Source organism: Uranotaenia lowii, chromosome 1 (genome assembly GCF_029784155.1).
Source record: "Uranotaenia lowii strain MFRU-FL chromosome 1, ASM2978415v1, whole genome shotgun sequence".
Lineage (NCBI taxonomy): Eukaryota > Metazoa > Arthropoda > Insecta > Diptera > Culicidae > Uranotaenia > Uranotaenia lowii.
This window is the reverse complement of record NC_073691.1, coordinates 99947709-99975677: the sequence shown is the minus strand read 5'-3', so window position 1 is coordinate 99975677 and position 27969 is coordinate 99947709. Positions and strand designations below refer to the sequence as shown.

At 37.0% G+C, this 27969-nt stretch overlaps 1 protein-coding gene across 4 annotated transcripts in view; it reads right to left on the bottom strand.

The window, feature by feature from the left end:
• Positions 1–27969, bottom strand: part of LOC129747123 (calpain-D) — a 450101-nt gene that overhangs the window by 91877 nt on the left and 330255 nt on the right. The window lies entirely within an intron of this gene.

Here is a 27969-nt window from a genome sequence, read left to right as displayed (position 1 = left end):
CAAATCGAAAAAAAGCGGATATCAAATCGATCACCGCAAAGCAAAAAAAACTGGTTAAATTATCCAATCGTTGATTAAAACGAACGTATGTCGCAATCCAATCAGCATCCAGTAGCAACAACCGCAAATGAAGCCTATTCCGACAACTCCGACAATTTTGACAAAAATGTTGTCAACTTGCCAACACTGCCGGGCGAGATGAGATTCCAAATTACTCCGAACCGAGAGAGGCTAGAAGCGATGGCGGCCGCACCAGTTGACCAACCTCGTGTTTTAAGTCGGAACAAAAGAACCGAACAAAATGGCGTACTTTTGTCTGAACCCTCGTGTTAGCGTGAAAAAATTGTTAAAATTTCACTATTTTCACAAATCGCTGGCCAACAATGTATCCCAAACTGCAGATTGCAGATGATTCAAGATGCGAGGCTTTTAAACGGAAATCAAAAATTCACTACTACTGGATCACACTTTGATCTTCGCAGCGAAAATCCTAATTTTTATCAAAAATTGATTTTCACTAAAACAACGAACTTTTCATAAGATTACTTTGCTGCTGTTGTGATTATATCACTCCGATAATAAAATGCACGCTGTGATTAATTATCACGACTTCTTCGAAAAAAAAAACTAATTTCATCCACGTGCCACTTTTATAACTTGCTAAATAGCAGTAAAGACGGGTGTGATGACGGGGAATGAATAAAACAAAGTTGATACGTTGAAAGCCAAATTAGAACTGAACTGTATTAAGCCTATTGTATACAATACTGGGCCCTACCTCAATCGTGACTCTCAGAGAATCTGCTACAAGAGCAAAACTAATAAGATCGGGTTTTACCCATTTTACCGAAAGCTGATACACTGTTATTTCGAACATAACAATTTCATCAAAGGGATTTAATGTTCATAAAAAAGAGAAAGTTCAACCCACTCGCGGACATAATTCGTTTCTGAATCGGTCCCCCTGATGAAGGTTTGGTTGTCATTCATAAACCAATGATTCTTGTTCATACACAAATATTCTGAAACAACCTGAGGTGTTTATAATCATCACTTTGTTTGAATGAGTAAAAAGTTTTAAAAGTTTTTAGTTTTAAAAATTAAAAAAAGAATTGCGGAAATTCTGGACTTCCGACTTTTTGAAATAAAAGCTTATTTTGTGCTTCCCTTCCAACCAAATTTCATCAATGTTTTCAAAAGCAGTTTTGTTGTATGAGTGAAGCCCGGTGTTCCATCGTCGCATAGAACTTTACGCTCAGCTGACGTCATTCTGTTAGTGGCCTTATATTCAGAATAGCCAACGATTCTGTTAACTGTCAATTGAGCATTGTTGGTAAAGATCTATTGCACATTGCTGGTGGCCAAGAATCGGATCATCGAAACGGCAAACAATTGGAACGGCGGCCAAGTAATTGGAGCACCGCAGTGAGTACTTTGCATGCATTTTGCTCACAATAATGAAAGTTCCATAAAGAAAACATATTTTTGTTGAACTCTGTAACGTTTTTGTGGCTATTAAAAAAGTGAAAATCTTGAACAACAAAATCCACAATAAAATACTGGCTTATGCGCCAAATCCCAGGAGGAATTTGCCAGCACTTCGTTACTTTGCCCGGCGGCTAGCGGGAAGTCGTGGATCCGCAGCTTGTTGTGAGGAAAATGGTTCAAAAAAAGATTTTAACACTCTTTAGTTAACAATTTTGTATTACAGAAAAGCTAACAAAACTAATTGGCCAAACAATTCTTCACTAACGTGAGAGCTCTCACGGACCAGCAGGGCAGCTTCCCTCGGCTGAATCCGGATACTTCCGACGAAAAACCAGAGGTCAAAAGAAAGGCCGATGGTGATTCTGGCGAAAACCAACGGCATTTAGGAACTTCTTGTAGGTTTCAATTTTGGTAAAAACTTACTCGGCCTTTCTGCTTGCGCGTACTCAGGCGTGTGAGAGCGATCTTCTTTCAGGTACTCTTTCAAGACTTTATTTATGGTCGTGAAAACAACCGATTCCGCGCAATGCGGTTTCTAGCGGAACCAGCGGGCCCCGATCGCTCTCACGGTCCGTCCCGTGTTCCGTGCGTCCCAGCGTCCAGGTTGACAGTCGGCCTCCGAAAGCGTCCAAGACGATTACCAGGAACCGCACAGCAAATCGTATCACAAACTGGTCACTTGGCACTTTAACTTTATACGCCACTGCAGCTGACTGCGCTGCTGACCGAACGGGATAACGCCCAACAACTAAGTGAGTCGGCCGCCGTCGGTGGTGCGCCTTATATTAATTCGCATCTGTTGGCGTGCGAAAAGTTTTCCTCTGCCGTCGGTCCGTGTTTTCGGTGTTCTGCTTTGTCGTTCGTTCCTCACAAAGCGTGCGCTCGGGGATAATTTTAAGTTTTGTTACTTTGAAAAGCAAGAGTGCGCAATCCCACCTGAACCATTGATTGAAATGCTACAACTCTAAGCAAGTTAGCAAGTAAATTCTTCAAAGGATGTTCTATGATGCACTCAACAGGAAGGTTGGAATGTTGAAAAAAGGGTAAACCATGCCTTAGGTGCCAAGGTCGGGTACATTTACCCTACTCCACAACAAAGAAAACGGTCTAGATGCAAAACACTAAAAGAGGAAGAATGCGGATAGCTATTCACTCACTCCTATAGCGAAAAACATAAGCCTTTGTCAAAAAATAGGGGAAATTTTATCTCCATCTCACTCACACATATGAGACATACAGTACAAAGCGAAGGGTGTATAAAACATTTAGACGAATTTCATACTTAAGCTAGGGTCTATAAGCAATTGCGAGCTATTTTTACATGATAAAACCGCCGTATCGATAAAAACATATTTAGAATGATCATACGTACACACAAAACTTTCGAGGCCGGAAATTAGCAAAATTTTGCTCAAATTTGACCAGCTAAAAAGTTCCGTGGGTGTGATTGAGTGCTCATTTATATCACTTTGATATAAATGGGTATACCTTGACGTATAACAACATTAAATATAGAATAGTGAGAGTATCACAATTCAACGTTGTTATAGGCATCAACGGATCACTTCCGACCATAAGTGAAACGGAACCCCTAGATGCCGGTCCCACGGCTTTTAATTAAAGCTCAATCACATGGTCAATCTGGTCCGATCAGAAATGATTGTTTGACCTTTTATTGGCCCTTATTCTGCGCCGCGCATGAGGTGACGATTGTCACCTCACCTCGAGTCACCGTGAGATTTGTCACCTTATTCCCGGAGTCGTTGTGGGTAAAGTGACAGAGGTTCACTCTAGGTGAGTGACCGAATGAACACATCTGTCAAAATGGTAGAATTTTGCTAGTGTTGTTTGGATTTTGCTCTCGCTTCGGATTTTCCGAAGTAAGTTTTTAGAATTTCGGTTCGAAAATGGCCATCATCGGATGTACGGTTACAGCAAGCTGCTTGAGGAAGAAAAACGGACGATTTGTGCGACGTAAGTGGAAATTTCGTTCATCAAAGCTAAGTTCGGATCTGGGTCATATTGCCGGGGAAAAAAATCAGATGCCGACGGCTGCTGCTCCAAAAACCCAGCGCACAAAAAGGCGGTGTTTGTTAACCATTTCCAAAGGTTTATCAGGTATGTAAAATAATTTGTGTTTTGTACCTGAAACTGTTCGATCATCCAAGAGAAGTTAAGTTTTTTTTTTCGTTTTTAGTAATGGCGAATGCTGCCGGTTTATATATTTTCCTCAACTGAAGTTACCCCCGTGGCATGCCGGAAGTTGTTATCGCCTGCCAGATAGGAGATAAGGGAATGCCGAGCATTGATCGAAACCAACGAAATAGCAGCAGCAGCAGCATCAGATTCAAACGACAAATTTCGGTTACATAAACCTAAATCCGGTTTTCAATTTACAATAAAATTGTATTTTTCAAACTTAAATTCGAAAACAACTCAGAAATGTGCTTCAGCTTTAACGTTTTTAAATGTTCTTACTTGTCGCTTATTAAATCGTTAAAGTCCCGTAACAAACAAGCTAATTGAATCTTCACCTGTATCCTTCACCTAAATTACACATTTTTTTATTGAAAAAAAAAATCTTTGCATAGCATATTATTAAAAAGTGAAAATAAAATTAAAAGTACTATAATATTTGAATTCCAAAGTTTTCGTCATTTCATCGTTTTAACGGTTCGAAAATCAAACTTCAATTAAATCTGAATTTTGAGATAGCAATGAAAAAGTTTCATTATAAGGTACACAGGGGTAAGTGTGGATGCGGGGTAAGTGTGGACGATGGCTATAAAAACAATACTGTGCACTATTTTTTCAAACTTTTTATGCAGAATGTTCAATTTACTTGTAATCTATCCAATAACTGTGAAAAAGATACGATTCAGACAATAACGGTTGTTTACAGCGACTTTTTCGGAATTTTCTATTTTCAACTACGATGTCGAGTTGATGTGCATCTTTTTCAATTGCAAATTTCTCCTAAACCAGCTGGCTCACGATGAAAAACTCATTGAACAATCCTTAAAAAAACAAGAAAACTTTTCAACAAAGCAAAAGCTAACTCAAACTGGGACGATTATCGTAAATCCCTAACTGAGTACAATAAAAACATTCGAAAAGCTAAGAGAAGTAGTTGGAAGCACATGTGTGAAACCGTGCAAACTACACCCGAAGCTGCCAGACTCCAGAAAGTTCTATCAAAAGAACATTCTAATGGACTGGGTCAATTGAAGAAAAAGAATGGGGAGTTCACTACAAACCCAAATGAAACGCTTCAATTACTACTAAGTACGCATTTCCCGGAATCCATCGAAGGAACAGAGATTAATGACATTCCGATTGAAAGACTCACTCGGGATGTCAGACGTGATGAAGCACTTCGCAAATCACGCACAATCTTTACACCTTCAATGGTTAACTGGGCAATAAGTACATTCGAGCCATTTAAAGCGGCTGGTGAAGATGGAATTATACCAATTCAAATACAGCAAGCTAAACAAATGGTAATACCTGCCTTGGTAGAGATGTTCGTCGCCAGTATGACCCTCTGTCATATTCCAACTCAGTGGAAAAAGGTGCGCGTGATCTTTATCCCGAAACCAGGGAAAAAAGATAAAACTCAACCTAAGGCATTCAGACCTATCAGTCTAACGTCCATTATTTTAAAAATAATGGAGAAGATACTTGACGAGTATATTAAATCGCAGTATCTTAGCTTAAGTAAGCTTAACAACTTCCAGTTTGCTTACAAAAAAGGTATGTCCACGGTTACGGCCTTACATACCCTTACACAAAAACTAGAAAAGACTCTAGAGGCAAAAGAAATAGCACTCGCTTCTTTTTTAGACATTGAAGGGGCATTCGACAACGCATCTCACACTTCAATCGAAACAGCTATGAAAAGACGAGGGTGCCACCCGGCAATCGTTAACTGGACCAGTGCCATGCTAATAAACAGAACCATTTATGCAAGCTTGGGAGGGCTTACAATCAAAGCCACACCAACGAAGGGATGTCCCCAAGGCGGGGTTCTATCACCGTTGTTGTGGTCCTTGATAGTGGACGACCTCCTAAACAAACTTGTATCCATGGGATTCGAAGTTATTGGCTTTGCAGACGACGTAGTTATTATAGTTCGGGGAAAACATGAGAATGTGTTGTCTAATAGAATGCAATCTGCACTTAATTACGCACTATTCTGGTGCAGGGAAGAGGGACTGAACATAAACCCTTCCAAAACTACCGTGATAGCCTTCACTAGGAGACGAAAAATTACACTAAAACCTCTAACATTAGATGGGGAAGTGTTAAACCTCGAATCACAAGTGAAATATTTAGGCATAGTACTAGACTCAAAGCTATCATGGAACCCACAGATAGAGCATGTAATCGCTAAGGCTACAACAGCTCTATGGGTCTGCCTGAAAGGAGTAGGGAAAAAATGGGGACTAAGGCCGAAAATCATCCATTGGATATTTACAGCTATAATAAGACCCAAAATCTCTTATGCCTCCTTAGTATGGTGGACCAAAACTATGCAAATTACAGCCCAGAAAAAACTAGCAAAGCTTCAAAGACTAGCAACGCTAGCTATAACTGGCGCTAAGCGAAGCACACCGAATGAGGCTCTAAATGCACTACTTAATATTCTGCCTCTACATCAATTCATTGAGTTAGAGGCGGAACGTAGTGCCTTGAGACTCTCCAAACACAAAACGCTCTATGAAGGAGATCTTACAGGACATCTCAAAATCCTAAAGAAATTTAAATTAAACTCACTTATTGTGAAAAATGATGACTGGATGGAGCCCATTTTTAACCTAGACATACCATACAATGTAACTATCAATGATAGGGACGTGTGGGAGTCAGGTGGACCTGCGGTTCCTCCCAGATCTATCCTATTCTTCACTGATGGGTCAAAAATTGATAATAGAACTGGGGCAGGGGTTTTCGGACCTAGACTCAGGATCTCAATTCCTATGGGAAACTGGCCAACAGTATTCCAAGCTGAAATTCAAGCAATTCTAGAATGCACTTTAGCCTGTTTGAAAAGGGGATACAGGTACACAAGTATCTGCATATACTCTGACAGCCAGGCTGCTCTTCGAGCACTAAGTACGTTCACATGTTACTCCAAACTAGTTTGGGAGTGTATAGTTGCACTAAGAAACCTGGCCATAAGGAACAGAGTATCTTTATTCTGGGTACCAGGCCACTGCGGTATCCTAGGGAACGAAGAAGCAGACCAACTAGCTAGGGAAGGATCTCAGGGACTGTTGATTGGACCTGAACCTTTCTGCGGAGTATCGAGAAGTGCCTTGACTATGGAGCTCAAGAACTGGGAAAGCACCACTATTGTTTCCAACTGGAAAACAGCGGAGGGAGCAACTCAGGCAAAAAGATTCATTGATCCAAGCGCACGACTCTCCAAAAACATGTTGAATTTGAGTAAGCACGAGTTAAGTACTTACACAGGTCTCTTGACCGGACATTGTCCAACAAAACAGCATCTCAAAAGGATAAACATAATTCAAAACGATGACTGTCGGTTCTGCGGGTTCGAAAAAGAAACTGCAGAGCATCTTCTATGCAACTGCTGCGCCCTCCTAAATAGGAGAGAGCGAGTACTTGGGGCAAAGTTAATAAGCGCACAAGACATATGGTTGCATATCAGCCCTAAGAAGGTTATATCATACATCTTTGATATTATACCCGATTGGGATAAAATGCTTAGTCAGCAATCAACTGTCACTCCAATCAATAGTGCAGGTGAACCTGAAAGCATATAGTAACGCGGGGTAAATACCACAATAGATCAGCTACTGGTCGCAGTGGGCTCTCCCCTACAAGGAAAAAAAAAATCCTTACATTCCAAACAACCAGTTAGGAAAAGAAACGGCGGTTAAAAATTAAGAAAAAAGAGTTTATTTACAAAAAACTAAAATTTTGTCTCCAACCCCTACCTGGGGTAAGTGTGGACGGCTTAAAAAGGATTGATGTTTACACATTTTTTCAATTTTCTGTCCTTCATCCTTTATGAGTTGTATTATTTAGCTATATTAAGCATTCGGATCATGAAAATTTGAGTAAAGTACTTATTTGTTCTGTGTTTTTGATAAAATCGGATCTCGTGTGTTGTAACATAAATTACACACTATAATTATAGTAGTATCATGAACTTTTTTCAAAATTTTGAACGGTTCAAGCAATAAAGTAACGTATTCAACCAAGAAAACACAAATTTTTTGAAAATTTCCTGAGAAATCAAAGGGAAAACCTACCGTCCACACTTACCCCACAAAGCGGGGTAAGTGAGGACACCAGCCGTCCATAACGATTTGCGTGATAACTTTTTTCGCTTTGCTTCTATCGAGCTCATCTCTTCAGCTTTTGTAAAAAACATGTTCTGCATCACATTGATCGTCAATTTATCAAAATTGCTCCACTGCTGATTTTTTTTATGATTTTTTAAAGTTGAACTATACGAAAACCCGTCCACACTTACCCCGGTGTACCTTATTTAAAAATCATATTTGCTAATAAATTTGCTTAATTTTATTTCCAAAACTATCATTCATTAGTATAATTAACCATTTAGAGCCTTACATTGTGATTTACATAAATTCTCGTTAAAATTTCTATCTTGTCACCACCTGAAAAGGTACCGACAATTGTCACCTAAAATCGTCACCCGAATGCGACGATTCTCACCCACGCACAGTGGTTTAAAACTCGAAAAACGTGATCATGGGCTTTTTGATGCCTTAGATGTCAAAATAGCTTAATGACATGTTCTACAATGTTTCATTATTTTTAATTGCGCATATTTTGCCATTATTATTTTTCAGATCGATTCACCTAAAAGTGAGATATTTTTTTAATTTTTTGAATTTGTCATCCAATCAAAATGATGTGTTGAAAAAACTTGTAGACAATACAATTTTAAAAAACTTTGTAAAAAACTTTGAAGCTCTATCTCTCAAAACAACAGATTAATAAACATTTTTCTAAAAACTAACCTCAAAAAAAGAAATTTTCGTTTATCTTTTTTCAAAGCGACTTTCAAGTCTTACTTTATATGAGAGAGTTGTAAAAATTGTAAAAGTGCACAACTTCATTGTAGGTGTCAAGTTTCTATCTTGACGTTAAATGGTACTTTTTGTGTAATTACGTTTTAAAATTGCATATTTTCATTCATCCATATCTCTAAAAGTTGCAAACTTATGAAAACAAAATTATATGCATTTGAAAGGCACATTCTTGAGCTTTAATGAACATATAATTTCATTTGTATGTATCAGGTTTTACTACTAAAATCATTTATCTGAAAGATGGTAGTTTTGAAGTTTTTGTTAAGCCAGCCTTACAAACTCTTGCTTTTTAGCAACAGGAAGGATGAAATCTTCTTTTTTTTCTATTCCTACCGTTGACAAGTGAAGACGATAGTTCTTAATTTGTTAAGATTGAAGAGTTGGCCCTGTCTAGAAGCGTTAGTTCCATTATAGTTAGTAAATCATTTATCTGAAAGACCTGATGGCAATACAGCAAGAATCTGAAAAATCTGCAGAAATCAATGGTACTTATAGAGTACGATTTGTTTTTTCTGTACTAACTTTTAAAATTTAAGGTAGAGATTTGGAAGTCATTCAACGATGCGGTGGTATTCTGCTAGTTTTGGCTTCTGGCCAGAAAATAAATGTAAAAAAATTCGATAAGTTTTCTAAGAAAACGGCCATGAAACTAGTCAATTTGTATCCGTGGTATTACATATATACCCGCAGCAGTTCACAAAATTTTATTTCATGGGGCTCAAATCGAGATACACTTTTTAATACCCTTTGGGCAATTATCCGAAGACGCTCAAGAGTTTAGGAATAAGGATATTTGAAATTTTAGAGAACATCACACTCGAAAATTTTCAAGGCAAGCAACAAACATCGACCTTATGCATCGGATGCTCGAATCTTCGGACCCTCTTATAACGAGCCTAAGAAAATCTAAACCAAGACCACATTTTCTTTTGTTGCCGATGCGAAAAAAAACTTGATTTAGAACAATCAGAAGAAGAAGATCATGAATATTAATTTTAATATTTCATTCTAATTTACTCTCTTACACAACTATTTAACCAAAAATAAAACTTTATAAATAAAGAAAAAACTTTAAAGATAGCCACGAAAATTAAAGGTTACAAAATCATGCATCTATGCCACTTTTGTGTTAAAAGGGCAACAATTTTTAAAGATGTGTGTTGATAAAATACGCAAAATGCCCATTATTTCGAAACTACCTTCTTTCAGACAAATGATTTACTAACTATAATGGAACTAACGCTTCTAGACAGGGCCAACTCTTCAAACTTAACAAATTAAGAACTATCGTCTTCACTTGTCAACGGTAGGAATAGAAAAAAAAAAAAGAAGATTTCATCCTTCCTGTTGCTAAAAAGCAAGAGTTTGTAAGGCTGGCTTAACAAAAACTTCAAAACTACCATCTTTCAGATAAATGATTTTAGTAGTAAAACCTGATACATACAAATGAAATTATATGTTCATTAAAGCTCAAGAATGTGCCTTTCAAATGCATATAATTTTGTTTTCATAAGTTTGCAACTTTTAGAGATATGGATCAATGAAAATATGCAATTTTAAAACGTAATTTCACATAAAGTACCATTTAACGTCAAGATAGAAACTTGACACCTACAATGAAGTTGTGCACTTTTACAATTTTCACAACTCTCTCATATAAAGTAAGACTCGAAAGTCGCTTTGAAAAAAGTTAAACGAAAATTTCGTTTTTTGAGGTTAGTTTTTAGAAAAATGTTTATAAATCTGTTGTTTTGAGGGATAGAGCTTCAAAGTCTTTTTCAAAGTTTTTTAAAATTGTATTGTCTACAAGTTTTTTGAACACATCATTTTGATTGGATGACAAATTCAAAAAATAAAAAGAATATCTCACTTTTAGGTGAATCGATCAGAAAAATAATAATGGCAAAATATGTGCAATTAAAAATAATGAAACATTGTAGAACATGTCATTAAGCTATTTTGACATCTAAGGCATCAAAAAGCCCATGATCACGTTTTTCGAGTTTTAAACCACTGTGCCACGGTGACTACGAGAATAGGGTAAGAACTCACAAAGTTCATCCGAAGTGACGTTCCTCACCTAAACCGACTGCTGGAATAGAGTGACTTGGGTGACTCTACTATCGTCACGTCATTCGAGGCGCAGAATAAGGGCCATTATTGTTATTTTCTATTTTCTTAATGTTCTTTTCTATGTTACAGATCATTCGGAGGTGGAGTTTTTTTTTTCTTTCTTCAGATATAGGTATTCAATTAGTTGGAAAGTTGGAATGGATTAGGTTAACATATTTAAATATCATATTCCTCCCCAGTGCTCCAGTGGATGTGTATTTGCGGTTTATGAATTACGATGGCTTATTCTTAAATCTAGCTTTTTTCAATCACTGGGGGCTAATTGGATGGAAATGATATTCTGTTGTTTAAGGTTTGTGAAACGGATCTGTCTCCTGAGTTGTTTTGAAAGTATTATAGTTCAAAGCAAACAGTCTTGATAATTTTTAAATCTCATTCAACTATGTGAGGAAGGTAGGGTAGGGCGTTGCTCAAACGGTAAGATGTGCTCTTGGCCCTTATTCTGCGCCGCGAGTGACGTGACGATAGTCGACTCACCCAAGTCACTCTATTCCAGTAGTCGGTTTAGGTGAGGAACGTCACTTTGGATGAACTTTTTTAGTTCTTACCCTATTCTGGTAGTCACCGTGGGTGAGAATCGTCGCATTCGGGTGACGATTTTAGGTGACAATTGTCGGTACCTTTTCAGGTTGCGACGAGAGAGAAATTGAACGGAAAATTGATACAAAATGGAATATTTTGGTTCTATGTATTTATTTACAATGAAGTTTGTTAATTTTGAACACAATCAGATTGCTCATGCAGTTTTTCTGGGATTAGAAAAACTTTTAATTGGAATAAAATTAAGGCCATCCATCGATTTTCGCGCAAACAGAATTTCCAGCAACTTGCAGCACAAGACGAAAATAACTTTACTGACTTGTTAAAATATTGAAATTTGGCACCGAATTTAATTGATTGAAAAAAAATCAAATCTCGAGCAGGAAAAACATAAACAAATTGAAAATTTGACAGTTTGGTCTGTGGGTCATGAGGCGTTTGGAAATAAATATGAGCAAAAAAGCATCAGGTCACCATCTAACGTACAGTTAAGCGATTGTTGAACTTCAATCATATTAATAAAAAAAAAATACATTTAGTTTCTGATACATTGTTCTACTTTAATTTAAAAATTTATTATTCATCACGCAAGGCGCATTGGCCTATGAAACCTCATCCGAGCCAACGACTCGATTCAAAACTTCCCAGCCGTGTGTATCCCGAAACTCTCCAACCGTGTGTATCCTCGGGACCACTTCATAGCAGATCGCATATAGGCCCGTCGTGAGGCACTTCCTGTGTCTTCAGCACCTCGATAGTGAACGGTTCCACATCGTTTTCGCCGATTTAGACCTTCTCCTGCCCGGGTTGCTTTCGGCCAGCTGCATGAACGAGAGCAGCCGCAGCTTCTCGGGCACACCAAATCGTTAATAAGCTCACTAGAATCAGTTCTCCCTCGAGGAACCGGACCGGCTTCAGCGACAGCAACGGATCCAGCAGGAATGTGTTCGGATCGGCGAGGGCCATCATGATACAATTCATGGCATCCTCCCGGGCGCAGCTGGTATTTCCGTCCGTGCACGTTTCCAGCAGCGCGATCACAACCTTCGAAGCCAGCTCACTCTTTTTATCCTTGAGAACGTCCTGCAGCAGACGGTACAACTTTTGCATCTGCTCATCATCCACCAGCACTTCTAATTTCTAATTTACGCCCTAATTTGGCCGAAACAAGTCGCGAAAACTTTTAATTTTTCCGAAGAAAAAAAAAACAATAACATAACTTTGACAGTATGGGGTTCATCCAGTCACTCAGCGGAAATGAACATCTGTCACTTGCTCTCACCGTGCTGTCACCTCACTTTAACCGACTGTCAGAATAAGGTGACAAGATTCGAGTGACGGTGGGGTGACTTGCCAATCGTCACGTCACTCGAGGCGCAGAATAAGGCCGCTTATATCCATATTCTGGTAAATTTTCATGATTTTGTGATGTTGTGATAGGAATAAGGTAGCTTACTTCTACTATTAATTTGAGCTAGAATTTTTATTAGTTTGAAATAGGCTTGCTCCAAAAAGCAAAACAGGCTCTCACATCCATATTTCGGTAAAATAGTATGATTAGCAAAGAAATGGAAGTAAATTCTAAAAAGAAAAACAAACAACGCCTTTCAAAATTTAGAAAATGAAAGGCCAAGAAATTAGGGAAAAACAGCAAATAACATTTCAATTATTTCATGCAAAAACTAATTCCTTCCTTTATATTTCTCTTTCCTCTCCTTTTCTCTTTCTTTTATTTTCATATACCCCTACGCATACGATTCGGAGTCATCTGATGACTGGAAAACACCGAGACAACTATTAGGAAACCCATCACAAATATCAGTGGAATTGGGGCGGAGCCACGGAGCAGAAGTTCAACCGACGACGACGAAGGAAGGAAAAACATATAAGATAAGTTAAATAGATTCCTTTATTGATGCAAATTTTATATGTAGTTAGTTGCGTAGGGAGTATGTAGAGGCCAGTCTCGAACCCGCCCATGTCCTTCCTCCAACTGGTATCGGGAGGGGTTGGTTTATTATCTTGAACTGCGTTTTATCCATATTCCATGGATATAATGAAGTTCTGATGGTCTAACCAACGTCTCAAGATCGCTTACTATTCTACGCTGCCTCTCTAAACTTTAAATTTTTTTCTCCAACCTATTCTAATTTTCATTTCCAGCGTCAGCTCCCCGAGCTATTTAAACGCCATAAAAAAAAAAAATTGACCAGCTAAAAAGTTAGTAAGGAAAAAAAAAAAATTACAGAAAATTTAGCAAAATAGCAAGAAGTGTCCTGACTTAATGTTTACTAATTTTATAGTAAAAAAAATTGTGTTTGCTAAAATGTTAGCAAAAAAAATTTACCCCTAAATGTGCTGGAATTTTAGTAAATTTAATTTTTTTTAATTATCCGTAGATGGCCTATTGTGATCTTTCAACTGAGACATTAAAAATATTATTTGATTTATTTACTTTTTATTTATTATCTTAACTTTACGCTGATTGAAGAGGGTGGATGGGATGCCTTTAGGTCGGAATTACTCGCCGAAACAGTCAAAGATGGTGTTCTCTGAATATCGAAAAATCTGCTTTGGTTCACGGTACCCTAAAAATAAAAACATAAATAAATATAATTAAATAACCTAAAAATCACTCTTCTTACTTTTGTCTTCGTTTTCAATTGAGTGTCAGGTTCTCCACCGTTAAACTCCGCACAACCTGTTTGTTATTATTTCAGCCCCAACCGAGGCACAAGACCGAATCATTAAGGTGCTTGCCTGTATTATGATTGCCGCTACAAATAGCATTTTTGCGTTCGGCGATAAAGCTGAAAATTTAAAAAAGAAGTATGGATTTTTAGTAAAGATTTCTAAACAATATTGAAGTATCCGAATTGTCCGTGGGCGTGATTGAGTGCTCATTTATATCACTTTGATATAAATGGGTATACCTTCCGTACCCTAAGTTGCAATGGGTTAACGGCTGCGGTGGGTATGTTTGTGAAAATGATAGATCAAACCATCATTTTCCTGACAGTGTCGTTACACACAATCTTGTTAAACATGGTGTCATAATATGGCCTAAATTAGAAGAGGAGCTGGACATCTTTATTAAGTTTAAATTCAGCAGTAGGTTCAAAGATGTCTATTTTTTTCATGATCCATGTTGATAAGATGAATGGGAGTTAAAACACTTGCCCTCCCTTCCGCAGAACAATCGCAACATTTGGTAGTGAAAGTATCACAATTTACCATAATAAAAGTTGATACTTTCAATAGGGCATGATTCGTTTGGTTAGATAGTTAGTTGGTTTAGTCTTATAGAATTAAAAATAGAGAAAACGTGCTAGAAGTATTACGATGTTAGGTAAAGATTATGGTATTCGCCTCCCCAATGCTCTAGTAAGTGTGTATTTGCGGTTTATGAATTTCGTTGGCTTATTCTTAAATCAAGCATTTTACAAGAACTAGAGGCTCATTGGATGGAAATGCTGTTCTTGAAGAATGTTATACACCTAGGTTTTTTTTTACGCGGTTTTTTTTTACACGGTTTTTTTTTACACGGCTTTTTTTACACGGTTTTCGGGAATTAACACGGTTTTTTTTTACACGGTTTTCGCGAATTAACACGGTTTTTGAGAGAAAATATTCTAAGTCCTTTTGAAAGGAAAACACTTAGAATCTTTTTGAAGTTGGGAAAATCTTAGCTCTGAGACTAAGAACGTGGAACATGAGACCCCTGAGACCTGAGACATGAGACTTGGGACCTGAGACCTGAGACCAGAGACCTGAGACCTGAGACCTGAGACTTGAGACATTAGACCTGAGACATTAGACCAGAGACTTGAGACCTGAAATATGAGACCTGAGATCTCAGACACGAGACACGAGACACGAGACATGAGACTTTAGACCTGAGACATGAGACATGAGACATGAGACATGAGACATTAGACCTGAGACATTAGACATAAGACATGAGACCTGAGACCTGAGACCTGAGACATGAGACCTGAGACATAAGACCTGAGACATGAGACATGAAACATTAGACCTGAGACCTTAGACATGAGACATGAGACTTTAGACATGAGACTTGGGACCTGAGACCTGAGACCTGAGACCTGAGACCTGAGACATGAGACATTAGACCTCAGACATTAGACATGAGACATGAGACTTTAGACCTGAGACATGAGACTTGAGACCTGAGACCTGAGACCTGAGACATGAGACATGAGACATTAGACCTGAGACATGAGACATGAGACACTAGACCTGAGACATTAGACATGAGACATTAGACATGAGACATGAGACCTGAGACCTGAGACCTGAGACATGAGACCTGAAACATTAGACATGAGACATGAGACTTTAGACATGAGACTTGAGACCTGAGTCCTGAGACCTGAGACCTGAGACCTGAGACATGAGACATGAGACATTAGACCTGAGACATGAGACATGAGACATTAGACCTGAGACATTCGACATGAGACATGAGACCTGAGACCTGAGACATGAGACCTGGACATAAGACCTGAGACATTCGACATGAAACATTAGACCTGAGACATTAGACATGAGACATGAGACTTTAGACCTGAGACCTGAGACTTGAGACCTGAGACATGAGACATGAGACATGAGACCTGAGACCTGAGACCTGAGACATTAGACATGAGACATGAGACATGAGACATTAGACCTGAGACATTAGACATGAGACATGAGACCTGAGACTTGAGACCTGAGACATGAGACATAAGACATGAGACATGAGACATTAGACCTGAGACATTAGACATGAGACATGAGACTTGAGACCTGAGACCTGAGACCTGAGACCTGAGACTTGAGACCTGAGACATAAGACATGAGACCTGAGACCTGAGACATTAGACATGAGACATGAGACATTAGACCTGAGACATTAGACATGAGACATGAGACCTGAGACCTGAGACCTGAGACATGAGACCTGAGACATGAGACATAAGACCTGAGACATGAGACCTGAGACATGAGACCTGAGACTTGACACCTGAGACATGAGACATGAGACCTGAGACCTGAGACATTAATGTCTAATGTCTAATGTCTTATGTCTTATGTCTAATGTCTAATGTCTAATGTCTAATGTCTAATGTCTAATGTCTAATGTCTAATGTCTAATGTCCAATGTCTAATGTCTAATGTCTTATGTCTAATGCCTAAAGTCTAATGTCTAATGTCTAATGTCTAATGTCTAATGTCTAATGTCTAATGTCTAATGTCTAATGTCTAATGTCTAATGTCTCAGGTCTAATGTCTCATGTCTCATGTCTCAGGTCTCAAATCTCAAGTCTCATGTCTAATGTCTCAGGTCTCATGTCTCATGTCTCAGGTCTAATGTCTCATGTCTCATGTCTCATTTCCAATGTCTAATGTCTCATGTCTCATGTCTCATGTCTAATGTCTCAGGTCTCATGTCTCATTTCTCAGGTCTCATGTCTCATATCTCAGGTCTAATGTCTCAGGTCTCATGTTTTGTGTCTCAGATCTCAGGTCTAATGTCTCATGTCTTAGGTCCCATGTCTCAGGTCTCAGGTCTCAGGTCTCAGGTCTCAGGTCTCAGGTTTTAGGTCTCAGGTCTCAGGTCTCAGATCTCAGGTCTCAGGTTTCAGGTGTCATGTCGAAAGTCTCAGGTCTCACGTATCAGTTCTCAGGTCTCATGTCTCAATTGTCAGGTCTCAAGTCTAAGGTACCAGTTCGCAAGTCTCAGATCTCAGGTCTCATGTCTTAAGTATAAAGTCTCAAGTTTCAGGTCTCAAATCTCAGGTCTCAGGTGTCAGGTCTAAGGTCTAAAGTGTCTAGTTACATGTCTTATTGTTTCATGTTTCAAAGCTGCATAAATTTAAAGGTCTTTTTTTACACGGTTTTCCGTAATTAGCACGGTTTTTTTTTACACGGTTTTCGGGAATTAACACGGTTTTTTTTTACACGGTTTTTTTTTACGCGGTACGTATATCAGTGTAAAAAAAGACCTAGGTGTATTTCATTTGGTTAGACGTTTTTTTTTTTGCTTTTTATTTAATTATTCACTTTTAGCACACCCAAAATTCAGCCTCTGTGCCAATGGCGTGTAGTCAATTTCATAGCATCATTGGTACAAGAAGATAACGCGACCGGCACTGATTCGATTTGCGCCCACCGGCATTAACCTCCCAGCGTAACCGAATTGCGTATGTCTGAATGAAACAAAATAAAAACGTTTTCGCGTCCCTCCCAATCGCATCACAAGCCGAAGAAGGATGGAAATAAATACCGGCCAACACCAGGCAGCCAGCGAACCGAGCACTGCGCGTGTGAATGTAGCAAAAGCAACAACCAAAACATCCTTCTAATTCAATCAACCGGCAAACACGGCTAAGCTGTGCGTGTGTATGTAGCAAAAGCAACAACAAAAACATTCCTTCAATTTACCGGCAAACAACACCGGCCAAGCTGCCCGGCTTTAGCAGCTGTGTATATGTAGCGTGTGTATGTAATAGCAGGCAGTAAGCAAAGCACAGTTCTCATTCAATGGGTTTCCCGTTCCTTCACTCCCGTTCCCTTTCCCGTTTCCATCTTAAGACAAAGGAATGCATTGAAAGGAGGCCAAACGCCGGGAAGCCGCCGTTGTACGTTTTTTGTGATTGATCGGTAACAGAAAGCCTATGACAAATATACCTCGTCCTGCATGAAGCTCGAATAGTACACTGGTTAGAATGTCGGATTGGCAAGACGCTACAATTGGTGATGTGAGTTCGATTCTCAGTACAGCGCTGTGGTTTTAATTTTTATTTTCTTGTTTCTGGGATGAATTATCCAATAGGAAGGAAATCCCATAAAATGTTTTTCTTGTTTCGCTTGAATGTAGTGGTCATCATTTTGATTGGGAGCCGAGTCCTTATGCCAGTTACGGTTTTTCAAACATACCGTCTTCGGCACAGTGCACATTTCAGAGCATTATCGGCACAGAGATGTGCTAAAAAGGCATTGGATTTTTGCAACCTCTTCTATGGGTGCAGATTTTTACGTTTTTCGGTTAGGTTTGAAATTCATCTATGGAAGTATATAATAGAATGTACGGTTTTGAATAATGACAATGAGTAGATAGTCCAAATCACTGATTTCGGGCATTTTACAGTAGGCACACGGTATATTTTAATAGAACCCCTATGTAGACTTAGCATAGTTTGTCAGAGAGGCTGACCAGAATAAGTGATTAGGTTTTAGAAAAACAGCATTGTGCATTTCCAGTTCTTTTGATAAGTAGACGATATCGATAAAGATACTAAAGCTAGATTATTACTGGTTTGAGCTAGGCTTCATATTATATATTGATAGATAAAATGAACTAATATCCTATTTTTCTTTTCTTTTTCATATTTCTTTTCATGTGACCTTTTGATGATGACGAACGAGCCTTCAAGCTATATCCTCTCAACATTGGACCCCTAAGATGGTTTCGAATCCCAAGGAGAGTTCTATAACATGGTGAGAGCGTTCCATTTTATTTTATTGTTTTCAATTATATATAAATACTGTAGTTAGTTTCGTTGGGATTAATTAAGCGACCTGTCTCAAACCGCCAACGTATTTCCTCCAACTGGTATCATGAGGGGTTAGTTCACTATCTTGTTCTGCTTTAAGTTCATATTCATCCGAAGTGGACTTAAGGAAGTGCAAGATGGTATAGCCAACGTCTCAAGATCGCTTACTATTCTAAGCTGCCTACTCTAAAGTTTTATTTCCCTGACCCCTCTACCCACATTTCCTTTTCAGCGTCAGCTTCTCACAGCTATTTAAACGCCACAAAAAAAAAAAAAAAATATATATATATATATATATATATATATATATATATATATATATATATATATATATATATATATATATATATATATATATATATATATATATATATATATATATATATATATATATATATATATATATATATATATATATATATATATATATATATATATATATTTTTTTTTTTTTAGCCCGCCACACTCCCCCACACCAAAAAGCTCGAAAGAGCCCCCTGGTAATGGACACTTCAGTTCTCAGCATGTCTGGCAGCAAACAGGTTAAATTTAATTTAAAAAAAACGCGAGCAAAAACACAAAATTTACGCATGCTGAGAACACAATATATTTTAACTTTAAGGCGCGGAAGAATGTAATAAAAAATAAGCAAATACAGTGAATCTCAGTGGAAAAAAGTTTTCCTTTTAAGAGATCCACTTCTCGATGGAAGAAATTGAAGAGTATTAAAAAGTTAAAAAAAATTAAAATAAATTAAAATAAATTAAACTAAAAGTTAAAATTAGGTGACATTAAACTAAACTACAGACAAACAAGTTAAAATCAATTATTCTATACAAATTAAAAAAAAAAACTAGTTTGGTGATTCGTTGTTTATTGGTTTAATAAGTTCTTAAAGTGTTGCATCAGTTTGGTCTTGAAAATATTCCTGTTATTAATTATCTTTAACTCTTCGGGTAGATTATTGTACTTCGTAGGTCCGACAAAAGAAATCCTATGTTGGCCTAGGCTTGTTGACGAATTACTTCTCAGAAGGTGATGAGACTGCCTTGTGTTATGAACACGAATTCCTGAAGTAAACCTGAGATTTTGAGATATTTGAGAGGAATGCAAATTATCAAAGACATAAGTGCAAGTTTGGAAAATTACAAAGTTCAGCCAATGGTAAAATATTGTGAGAGCGGTTAGAGTACAACAGATTGGATGGATGACGAAAGGGCAGGTTAAATATAGTTTTCAGACAACGATTTTGTAAAATTTGTAGACGAGATAGGAGAGATAAGGAAGCTCTACCCCACGCCGCAATCAAATAATTCAAGTGTGAATGAACAAACGCAAAATAAAAACGCAAAATATATATATACCGCTATAAAATGAGAGCTGCAGCTGGAGTTTCGAATTGCAACACAAAGATAACACGAATATTCTAAATCTTGCTCTACAAATTTGTGTTAAAATCTGATAACTTGAAGCTGTCTGGACGATCTCAAATTAATCGTACGCATACAATCTAAATTATAAAATATGGTTGTTTTTTCTTGATATGTTCTGAATTTATGATGAAAAACTGATAAGAGAGCCCCCCTCTGTCCTTACCTTCACCCCCTGCTGAATGGAGGTCGTGATTTTTAATAATTCTACCTCATTTTTTCGATCAAAAAAATCCTCTTATATCAAACATAGTTCCATTGGTTGATAAGTTTTTAAGCTTTACAACAAAATTTATATGGACCCTCCTTCTTTCTTCCCCTGTCTACACTATAAAGCGTATGGATCTATAACAATCGTAGAAAGATATCTTGAAACCAAGTACCTTTCCATGCCATGTTTGTTTCCATTTGTTGGCTTTGTTAGCATAAATTGAGAACTTATGCTAAAACTATTGTATTGGGTTCACCTCCCTCTTCCTATGTACCTATTCACTGAAAGGAGGATGGTGTGTCAGATAATCATAGATTCCCACCGAAATGATTTTCCATGTTAAGTTTTGTCCATTTCTCGGATTTTGTAAAATACAAAAGTTAAATGTAAGCCTCCTCTTCCCTTCCTATATTCCCAATTCTATCATCCTACTGCAAGACATGAATTGTTTCACATAGAAAAAGTATTTTTCTTACTCAAATACTTTTGATGACAAATTTGGTTTCATTTGCGCAATAAATTCTCGAATTATGCATAAAAAATTATATGGAAGCTCCCCTTTCCCTCTTAATATCTTTCCGCTGAAAAAAAAAGTGGGGCTTCAATTTATGATAGAAACATTTATCGAATCCAAATACCCTCATATACCAAATATAGTTCAATTTGCTCGATCAACTATGTAGTTATACTGAAAATTGTAAGGGAGACCTTTCCTCCCCCTTTTCATCCACCTCTTTGAAAGAGTGAGGGATTCCAAATATTCATAGAAGCATTTCTCGTACCCAAATATCGTTCCATGCAAAATTTGGTTACATTTGCTGTTGTAGTTTTTGAGTTATGATGTAAAAATTCTATGAAATTCCCCTCACTCTTTCCTTTCTCCTCACTGGAAGAAGGAAGGGTTCTCAAACAATCATTAGAACATGTCAAGTTCCCAAATACCCGCCTGCTTGGTTTTTGGGTTGTGTAAAAAATTGAAAGAAAAGGCCCTCCCCCCTCTCCCTACTGGAAAGAGGAATGGGTCTCAAATAATCATAGAAATATTTTTTGTATCCAAATACCCGCCCATGCCAAATTTGGTTCCATTTGCTTTATTAGTTTTTGAGTTATGTAAAAAAAAATATGAAAGAGGCCCCCTCCCCGTTTCTACAAAAAAGGGGGAGGGGTCTCAAATAATCATTAAAATATTTTTCGTATTCCAATACCTTTCTGTGCCAAATTTTGTTCCAATATCTTGATTAGTTTTCGAGTTATATGAAAAATTGTAAGGTAGCAACCCTCCCCCCCTTTCTATCACCCCACTGAGATGAGGGAGGGGTAGCTAATATTCATAGAAAAATTCTTCGTACCCAAATACCACCCCATGCCTTCCCCGGCCTCCAATACCCCCACCTGCCAAGTTTCACGCAAATCGGTTCAGTGGTTTCCGAGTCTATAGGGAACAGACAGACAGACAGACAGACAGACAGACAGACAGACAGACAGACAGACAGACAGACAGACAGACAGACAGACAGACAGACAGACAGACAGACAGACAGACAGACAGACAGACAGACAGACAGACAGACAGACAGACAGACAGACAGACAGACAGACAGACAGACAGACAGACAGACAGACAGACAGACAGACAGACAGACAGACAGACAGACAGACAGACAGACAGACAGACAGACAGACAGACAGACAGACAGACAGACAGACAGACAGACAGACAGACAGACAGACAGACAGACAGACAGACAGACAGACAGACAGACAGACAGACAGACAGACAGACAGACAGACAGACAGACAGACAGACAGACAGACAGACAGACAGACAGACAGACAGACAGACAGACAGACAGACAGACAGACAGACAGACAGACAGACAGACAGACAGACAGACAGACAGACAGACAGACAGACAGACAGACAGACAGACAGACAGACAGACAGACAGACAGACAGACAGACAGACAGACAGACAGACAGACAGACAGACAGACAGACAGACAGACAGACAGACAGACAGACAGACAGACAGACAGACAGACAGACAGACAGACAGACAGACAGACAGACAGACAGACAGACAGACAGACAGACAGACAGACAGACAGACAGACAGACAGACAGACAGACAGACAGACAGACAGACAGACAGACAGACAGACAGACAGACAGACAGACAGACAGACAGACAGACAGACAGACAGACAGACAGACAGACAGACAGACAGACAGACAGACAGACAGACAGACAGACAGACAGACAGACAGACAGACAGACAGACAGACAGACAGACAGACAGACAGACAGACAGACAGACAGACAGACAGACAGACAGACAGACAGACAGACAGACAGACAGACAGACAGACAGACAGACAGACAGACAGACAGACAGACAGACAGACAGACAGACAGACAGACAGACAGACAGACAGACAGACAGACAGACAGACAGACAGACAGACAGACAGACAGACAGACAGACAGACAGACAGACAGACAGACAGACAGACAGACAGACAGACAGACAGACAGACAGACAGACAGACAGACAGACAGACAGACAGACAGACAGACAGACAGACAGACAGAAATTCATTTATATATATATACTAGCTGACCCGTTGTGCTTTGCTACACCTTCCGAAAACAAATGTAATTTGTAAAAATTTATTCAAATTTAGATTTTAGAGAGCATTTTTTTAAATCATACTTCAGAACCAACAACTTTGAAATGAGAGCTGCAGCTGTAGTTCTGAATTGCAATTCAAAGATGGTATATATTATTTACTGAAACTTGATCTCTAAACTCGTTTTTCAGGATCTGAAATTTGTACTCTGTACCCAAAAAACCCTTTTTAAATATGGTCCCTTCTTTGAAAAGCTCTTCATCTCAAATTTACATGGGAGCTCTCCCATCTTTTCCAATTTTGTCCCACACTGCTTGAAGAAGGTAGGCAAATTTAACATGCTCGAGTTGACATAATACTAATTGAACGAAAAAGATTTGCATATTGGAATTTATTGCAAATTGCAGTTTATGGAGTGAGAATTTTTTAAATCGATGAATAGCGTGAATCGAGACAGTTTTTTGAGTATATTCCTTATAGTCTGTATTATTAGTACTTCCAGCTCCTGAAAAGCTTTTGATGGGGTATTTTTTGGAGTTGAAAAAATAAGCTAAAGAAATTTGAAAAAAAAAAACGATGAAAAGGATTTTTATTAACCATTTTCAAACAGCTTTTTTCACCATCCTCGCCTACGAAGCAGTTTGAATATCTATCCTTTTTGCGCCAAAATTATGTTAAAAAAATTGTTTTGCCATATTCCAAACTTGTGGACATGAGACATTATAGCTTGAAGTTTTTCCAAACAGCACTTATCATGGAAATGAAAAATATATTAAATTAGTTATGTATTAAATACAGTGCAAATTTCTTTTTTTTTAAATAAATTTACTAAGGCAAAAAAATATAAATATTCAAAAAAATATCAGTTGCAGAAATTCAAATATTCAAAAATGTTTTCAAAAACAAACTTTTAAGTTTACATTTGTCCCGTATATTGGGGTAAATGTCAATGCAAAGCTTATTTACAGATGCGTCAGAGTAATGGCTTTAGAATGAATTTAATACGTATTCATGTTTTTTGTTCTATCAAGTTTCACCGATATCTGCAGTATTCCTGCAGTATAAGTTTATGTTTTTACTCCACTTTTAACGAATGCCAGGAATGACCTTCATTTACAAATACATTTAAGAATTTTCAATATCCGCTTCAGTTTCAACATTCGGAAAACTCCTTCTGGTCTTTCCAACCTATTGAATCATTTTGAAAATGAATTTCTTAAAAGATCGACGTTTGCCCTTGCCCCACCGTGTAAGTTGACAGGAGGGAATATTGTTTTTAACACTATAGGGGTATACTAAAAATTTCTCATAAAAATGTTGCCTCCAGTTGAATATCAGTTCTTAAGTCTCGCTTTTCAAAAACGAAGCGGATCAAAAGTCTCTTTTATGCAGCCATGTAACACAAAAACACTTTTCATGTTAATCAATAATCATTCATGTAATCAAAAAGTACGATGGTTTTTTCAGATTTTTTTAAAATAAAAAGCTCCCAGTTTCATTTCTAAATTCGTTTCAGTGGTGTTTTTGGGCCGAAGTAACAATTTCTAGAAGAAAACATAATTTTTAATTTTTTTTAACATAAAAATTGAACGTTTGAACATGTTCTAATGTTTCTTGAATGAAAAGTCGAATGCTACCTACATTAACACGAACTAAATATGGAAGTATTTTTGCAAAGCTTTCAATTGGTTTTGATTCGATTGATAAAATACCAATCCGCAACACATCTAGGTTGCATATCGCTCCCACGTGCATAAGAAACATAGGAACTTGGTTGAGAAACTGGCGCCTGATTGTTAAATTTTTCCAGCGATCAATGAACAGTATGCTTTAGTTATATCCATTTGCGACGACGTTTGCTTGATCATAGAGACGAAAAAACAAACCCCTCAAATAAAAGAAAATCTCAAAAAATAGATGCCATGACTTTTCAATTTCAGATTTTGGCCAAAAAAAAGTAGGTACCTACATATATGTTTTATTCGATCGACAACATGTCAATCTGCGTCTCATCTATAGGCGTCATTCATAACCATGTGCTGTACAAATGAGCTAGGAATCAAGTAGAAAAAAAAATCACATCAAGGCTTCATATCGCCACCCCTTGCATTGAAAATATTCTTGGTTGAGAAATACGCGCCAAAATATTTCCACTGATCAGTATGCTATGCCACGGTTACTATCCTTTTGCGACGTTGGCTCGCGACGCCTCGACCTTGGAAACGAAAAACAAACCGCCCAAAGGAAGAAAAAATCTCGAGAAAATGTATGTCATGACTTTAATTTGTTCCGAAAAACTACAAATTTAGTATGGAAGCCCCCCCTCCCTTAAGTCGGATGGAGTTTGGACTATTACAGAAACCATCCCCGGCCTCAAAAACCCTCAGATGCAAATTTTGACGATGATCCGGTTCAGTAGTTTCCGAGTCTATAGGGAACAGACAGACAGACAAACATTCATTTTTATATATATAGATATATATATATATATATATATATATATATATATATATATATATATATATATATATATATATATATATATATATATATATATATATATATATATATATATATATATATATATATATATATATATATATATATATATATATATATATATATATATATGACTCATTCCAGCGTGACGTCACAACGTTTGCAAAACAATTTTTTGGTGTATTGTATGTAAGTTGTACAGTTCATATCGCACATTGTTAAAAATTGTACATTATAAGGTCAAAATTTAATTCTCTACAATTTGAAACCAAAAGTATTTGTATAGAAAAAATAGTTAATAAAATATAAGCAAAAGGAATCGTGACGTCACAACGCGCCTCTTTTTCCACTTTTCAGTTTTTTTTACAACGCCGCATTTTTCTGCTCTTCCATTTGATCAAATTTTATGAAAATTTCAGAAAAGTATCTTCTCATTACAATCAACAAATCGCTGTTTTTGATTTTTTCAAATTTCGATTTCAATTCATTTTAGAGCGATTCAGTTTCGTGACGTCACAACGCACCATTTTTTTTAAGCAGGGTTTTGCAAAGCGTTGTGACGTCACGAAATTTTATGGTCAGCCACATGAAATAAATCAAAGTATAATCTTAAAATGAATGCTAAATTTACTTAAAATGCTTAAAAATTTAATAAATAATGTGATTTGGTGATGAAATCGATCCATTTATTCCCAAAAATTAAAAGGAATTTAATCTCAAAGGCCCAAATAAGCAGATAAGATTTGCAACACTGTTAACATTAATTTCATTCGAAGTTTTTTTGTGCAATCATGTGAATATTATTTAGCACAAAACTAAAACTAGAAAATATTTATTCGTAAAAGCAATGAAATGTGTTTCTGAGTCTTTTTAATCTTCAATTGCAAAGGAAAGGAAAAATAAAAGATAATTTCAAAGCCTTCGATCTTTTCAAAGATAGTTAATCGACACTAGAGTGCCTAAATCAGCCATCTAATAAAAATCTTATAAGTTGCAAGCTTGAAAAGATCTAAGGCCTAACACAAAATCCAGTACCAAATTTGGGATTGGCCCAAGGAAATAGGGCACAATGAGCCTAAAATTTGTATGGAATTATGAGAAATTGGGTTTGGAAAGACATGAAAACCAAGTTATGCATCAATTTCTGAAGTCCCTATCGGCTGATTTGTTTTAATTATAGTCATTCACAAAACTTTCATTATGACAAATAGTTTATCTCAAGATCCCATTTCAAAAATGGTTTAGCTAAAAAGGTTTTTGAGTTTCAAAAATTAGCTTCTGATGGGTCAAATACAAAAAATACCTGCCTGAATGATCGTTAATCGACGCTAATTTTGAACGTTATAGCTGCTTTATGATAACTCTAATCGAAAAGCGTTCCTCAGATGAAATATTGTCATAATCAAAGCTTTAAAATACTCAAATTAAAAGAAAAATTGGTTGATAAAGATCTAAATTATTGACGGAAAACGGTTTTTTTATCATGCCGAAGAAAATCTACATAATTCCATACAAACTTCAGGTGCGTTGCGCAACCCCTTTCCTTAGAATAATCTGGCCCAAATTTTGCAGACCTTGTGCTAGTACATATTTGAATTTATTTAATTTTGTAATTCAGTTCAAAGTCTCTTTTGTGAGATTTTATGTGAACACGGGGTTCGATTTGGATTTTCTAGTGACATTCTTTGAGGTGGAAATTTCAATAAGGGCAGTTTTTTATTAAAATAATTTAATTAATTTTATTTATTAATTGTCTATGAAAATCTTATGAATTTTTTAATAAAAAAAGTTAATCTATTAAATTTACCATGTTCAAAGAATTTTTTGAATCTCATTACATTTATTTCATGGAACATATTTTGTTTGAACATAATGCCAGAAATAAATAGAAGCTACTAGCGGTGTTTTTCATTCTAACATAAATATTTGAAGAACTTGATCTTTTGCAAGATTTTTATTCAAATCACAGATAACTACCTGATTTATAATTCACAAATATTCTTTTACAAAATCGATGAGGATTTCATTTGTTCGATAGTTTGTTTATTCTTGAATCAAGCGTTTTTAAGCGCTGTTTTATATGTTTTATTAGAAATGTTTGAAAACAACTGAGTTAATAAAAAAAAAATTAGTTTCTTTAAAAACTTGATAATTGAATTCGTTCATTGAAGCACATTGTTGTGTTGAACTTGTATTGAAGAAATACTATCATAGTGTTGAAGTAAAAAGTCTTGAACGTCTTTGAAAAAAAGAAAATAAATTTTCGTGACGTCACAACGCATTCTTTACCAGGGTGCAACTCACAACCTGCTAAACCGATTTTCAATCTAAAAATTGCATTAAATTCCACTCAAAAAGTTTGAAGAGACCTCGAATTTTTGAC